The sequence below is a fragment of the Lampris incognitus genome, unplaced genomic scaffold, assembly GCF_029633865.1.
Source record: "Lampris incognitus isolate fLamInc1 unplaced genomic scaffold, fLamInc1.hap2 scaffold_451, whole genome shotgun sequence".
Classification (NCBI taxonomy): domain Eukaryota; kingdom Metazoa; phylum Chordata; class Actinopteri; order Lampriformes; family Lampridae; genus Lampris; species Lampris incognitus.
Genome location: NW_026611410.1, coordinates 26,735 through 32,320, shown reverse-complemented (window position 1 = coordinate 32,320; position 5,586 = coordinate 26,735). Strand labels below are relative to the sequence as shown.

General features: G+C 41.0%; 1 long non-coding RNA gene across 1 annotated transcript; it reads right to left on the bottom strand.

Moving 5' to 3' along the window:
• Window positions 1-76: 76 nt before the first annotated feature.
• LOC130133674 (uncharacterized) lies at window positions 77-3,924 on the bottom strand. Its single transcript, XR_008813724.1, has 4 exons — window positions 3,824-3,924; window positions 1,057-1,187; window positions 754-835; window positions 77-100 (listed from the first exon to the last, which is right to left on the bottom strand). It is a non-coding gene; the product is annotated as an uncharacterized LOC130133674 (long non-coding RNA).
• Window positions 3,925-5,586: the final 1,662 nt, after the last annotated feature.

Sequence of the window (5,586 nt, the reverse complement as noted above, 5' to 3'; positions counted from 1 at the left end):
CATGTCATGTTCTGTGTGTCCTTACCCAGGACTGTTATAGTGACGTTTTCCTGCACAGTACTGCCCTGCACCGTGTCCTGGACTTCACACACATACACACCTGCAGAGAGGACACACTCCATGAATACACACTCTTATCACACATACACACCTGCAGAGAGGACACACTTCATGAATACACACTCTTATCACACATACACACCTGCAGAGAGGACACACTCCATGAATACACACTCTTATCACACATACACACCTGCAGAGAGGACACACTTCATGAATACACACTCTTATCACACATACACACCTGCAGAGAGGACACACTCCATGAATACACACTCTTATCACACATACACACCTGCAGAGAGGACACACAGCATGAACACACACTCTTATCACACATACACACCTGCAGAGAGGACACACTTCATGAATACACACTCTTATCACACATACACACCTGCAGAGAGGACACACTTCATGAATACACACTCTTATCACACATACACACCTGCAGAGAGGACACACTTCATGAATACACACTCTTATCACACATACACACCTGCAGAGAGGACACACTTCATGAATACACACTCTTATCACACATACACACCTGCAGAGAGGACACACAGCATGAACACACACACTTATCACACATACACACCTGCAGAGAGGACACACTGCATGAACACACACTTATCAAACATACTCGTGTACACACACACACACACACACACACACAAACTAGTTACAGACCGGAGTCTGCCAGCGTTGCCATGGGAATGGTGATGATGGATCGAATTTGACTGGGCAGGAATTCTGTCAGCGGCTCAAATTCCTAAACCAAGGAAATCATGGAAAACTTAGTAAAGCAAGAATCCACCCAATCAATCAATCAATCAATCAATCAATAACTAGGGTTAGACAGATGAGAGCCAGACAGACAGATAGAGTTAGGTGTAGAGAGACCGACAGAAAGACAGACAGACAGACAGACAGACAGACAGACAGACAGACAGACAGACAGACAGACAGACAGACAGACAGACAGACAGGTACCTGTTTGCGGGGGATGTCCCAGTTGAAGTAGACCATCTCAGCAGCTTGCACAGTGCAGTTGACTGTCAACGCTTCACCCTGACGCAACACAACACGTGAGGCTGTAATCTCCACCTCCATCACTTCAGGGACTGACACACACACACACACAATACACACAATACACACACACACACACACACAATACACACACACACACACACAGATTAGATCAGATCACACTTAATCAGTCAGACTGCTCTGAAATTTGAACAAGCCATTCACACTGAGCAAATCATTCATACTTGACAAGTCATTCATACTGAACAAATCATTCATACTTAACAGGTCATTCTTAACAGGTCATTCATACTTAACAGGTCATTCATACTTAACAGGTCATTCTTAACAGGTCATTCATACTTAAGTCATTCATACTTAACAGGTCATTCTTACTTAACAGGTAATTCATACTTAACAGGTCATTCATACTTAACAGGTCATTCATACTTAACAAGTCATTCATACTTAACAGGTCATTCATACTGAACAAATCATTCATACTTAACAGGTCATTCTTAACAGGTCATTCATACTTAAGTCATTCATACATAACAGGTCATTCTTACTTAACAGGTCATTCATACTGACCAAATCATTCATACTTAACAAGTCATTCATACTTAACAGGTCATTCTTAACAGGTCATTCATACTTAAGTCATTCATACTTAACAGGTCATTCTTACTTAACAGGTAATTCATACTTAACAGGTCATTCATACTTAACAGGTCATTCATACTTAACAAGTCATTCATACTTAACAGGTCATTCATACTGAACAAATCATTCATACTTAACAGGTCATTCTTAACAGGTCATTCATACTTAAGTCATTCATACATAACAGGTCATTCTTACTTAACAGGTCATTCATACTGACCAAATCATTCATACTTAACAAGTCATTCTTAACAGGTCATTCATATTTAACAAGTCATTCATACTTAACAGGTCATTCTTACTTAACAAATAATTCATACTTAACAGGTAATTCATACTTAAGTCATTCATACTGAGCAAATCATTCATACTTAACAAATAATCCATACTTAACAAGTCGTTCATACTGAACAAATAATCCATACTTTACATGTTATTCATACTGAACAAATCACTCATACTTGACAAGTCATTCATACTGAACAAATAATTCATACTTTACAGGTTATTCATACTGAACAAATAATTCATACTTAACACGTCATTCATATTGAACAAATCATGCATACTGAACAAATCATTCATACTGAACAAGTCATTTGTACTGAACAAGTCATTCATACTTAAATAATTCATACTGAACAAATCAGTCACACTTGACAGTACAAACAGCTGCTGTTCACTGCCAACAACACACACCAAGTCCAACTGCACAATCCTGCATCATCTGCACTACTGACACGGACACACTGACCTCTGACCTGATGTCAGCCCTACATGTTTTAGACAGACAGACAGACGGATTGACAGACAGACAGACAGACGGATTGACAGACAGACAGACAGACGGATGGACGGATGGACGGACGGAGACACAGACAGACAGGGTTCGGTTCTGGGTCCTCTCCTTTTCTCCCTGTACACGACATCCCTGGGTTCTGTTATTCGCTTGCATGACTTCTCTTACCATTGTTATGCTGATGACACCCAGCTGATCTTGTCCTTCCCTCTCTCTGACACACAAGTAGAGACATGCATTGCTGCGTGCTTGACTGACATCTCAGAGTAGATGGCGACACACCACCTGAAGCTCAATCTGGACAAGACAGAGCTGATGTTCCTCCAGGGGAAAGGTTGCCCGCACCGGGACCTGCCCATCACCATTGACAACACCGTGGTGACGCCAACTCAGACTGTGAGGAATCTGGGTGTGATCCTGGACGACCACCTGTCGTTTGCTGCAAACGTTGCATCGGTTGCTCGCTCCTGCAGATTTCTCCTCTATAACATCAGGAGGATTCACCCATTCCTCACCAACGAGACGGCACAGGTGCTCATCCAGGCTCTGGTCATCTCCCGGCTGGACTACGGCAACTCCCTCCTTGCTGGCGCCCCGGCGTCGTCTATCAGACCTCTGGAGCTTGTTCAGAAAGCTGCAGCTCATCTGGTGTTCAACCGCCCTAAGTTCTCCCACACACCTCCCCTTCTCATGTCCCTACACTGGCTCCCAGTAGCTGCTCGCATCCAGTTTAAGACTCTGGTGCTACGCTACAGGGCAGTGAAAGGAACAGCTCCTTCCTATCTCCAGGCCATGGTCAAGCCCTATACCCCCACCCAACCACTTGGCTCTGCTGCCTCGGGACGCCTGGTTGCCCCGTCACTCAGAGGCCCCTGCTGCTGATCGACCCGGTCACGGCTCTTTTCTGTCCTGGCCCCACAGTGGTGGAATGAACTCCCCACTGATGTCAGGACAGCAGAGTCGCTGCCCATCTTTCAGCGCAGGTTGAAAATTCACCTCTTCAAGAACTACTACCCTGTTACTTGCTCTTACCACGTATTGTATTCGCTCATTGAAAAAACAATTAAAAAATCTCTTTCTTGCACTTTTACTTTAGCACTGGTTTTGCTCTTAGATGCTTGTTTAGATGCACTTATGACCTCTGATGACTAGTAGTTCTCCTGATCTCCTACGTTAAATGATGCACTTATTGTAAGTCGCTTTGGATAAAAGCGTCGGCTAAATGACTGTAATGTAATGTATGTATGTTCTGCCTTGTGTGCTCACCCACAATGCTGAAGACGTAGAACACATGAGATTCTCTCTCCTCCTCTGGCCCACTGGCCAGGCAGATGTAAGACGTGTCCTTCAGAGGACCTGTAAACCCCCTGCTGGGCTGGTAGCTTGTCCCGTTAGCAGGTCTTCTGCTGGGCCGTTCATAGAGGGTCACGTTGAGCTTCGGATCTGAGACCACACAGGGAATGGTGCCTTCCTCTCCCTCCTTCATCACAACACTAGGACCCATTGGAACGAACCATTCATCTGGACCTGGAGACACACTCACCACATCAAACCACACTGTAAGGTAAAGAAGAAGAACCATCAATACATTATCAACTTAAAAGGTAAAGAAGAGGAACCATAAATACATTATCAACTTAAAAGGTAAAGAAGAGGAACCATCAATACATTATCAACTTAAAAGGTAAAGAAGAAGAATCATCAATACATTATCAACTTAAAAGGTAAAGAAGAACCATCAATACATTATCAACTTAAAAGATAAAGAAGAATCATCAATACATTATCAACTTAAAAGGTAAAGAAGAGGACCCATAAATACATTATCAACTTAAAAGGTAAAGAAGAAGAATCATCAATACATTATCAACTTAAAAGGTAAAAAAGAGGAACCATAAATACATTATCAACTTAAAAGGTAAAGAAGAAGAACCATCAATACATTATCAACTTAAAAGGTAAAGAAGAGGAACCATAAATACATTATCAACTTAAAAGGTAAAGAAGAGGAACCATCAATACATTATCAACTTAAAAGGTAAAGAAGAAGAATCATCAATACATTATCAACTTAAAAGGTAAAGAAGAACCATCAATACATTATCAACTTAAAAGATAAAGAAGAATCATCAATACATTATCAACTTAAAAGGTAAAGAAGAGGACCCATAAATACATTATCAACTTAAAAGGTAAAGAAGAGGAACCATCAATACATTATCAACTTAAAAGGTAAAGAAGAAGAATCATCAATACATTATCAACTTAAAAGGTAAAGAAGAAGAACCATCAATACATTATCAACTTAAAAGGTAAAGAAGAGGAACCATAAATACATTATCAACTTAAAAGGTAAAGAAGAGGAACCATCAATACATTATCAACTTAAAAGGTAAAGAAGAAGAATCATCAATACATTATCAACTTAAAAGGTAAAGAAGAACCATCAATACATTATCAACTTAAAAGATAAAGAAGAATCATCAATACATTATCAACTTAAAAGGTAAAGAAGAGGACCCATAAATACATTATCAACTTAAAAGGTAAAGAAGAACCATTAATACATTATCAACTTAAAAGCTGGAGGAAGATTTAAAGCTACAATCCCAAACATTTACACTGAAATATGTATAACTCTGGTGTACTTAAGACAATAGTTAGTCCACAGTCTTGCTCGGCAACCAGACTAACTGTTGGCATCAAGTCTGGTCCACACTGTTGTTCAGCCAGTTCAAGCGCATCTATGTGACCAGGAATGCTCTTTTGACTGACATTCAAAATGACCGCTCACAGACCAACGATTTTATGCGAAGTTTAGCAGCGGTTAATTCTGAAATGGCACTACCATAAAAGTAGCCCCACAGGAAACTTCTTCACAGACGACAACTCAGCGACCTCAAGGTGAGGTGGTGGCGTGAACTGCTCAAACTGCCTCAAACCAAGTATTCACTCTGGGTCCTAAACTCTGTTTGTTATTACTGTTGGAAGAGGTTCTTGGGTTTTGGTTGCTGCCCTGGTATTGCTGC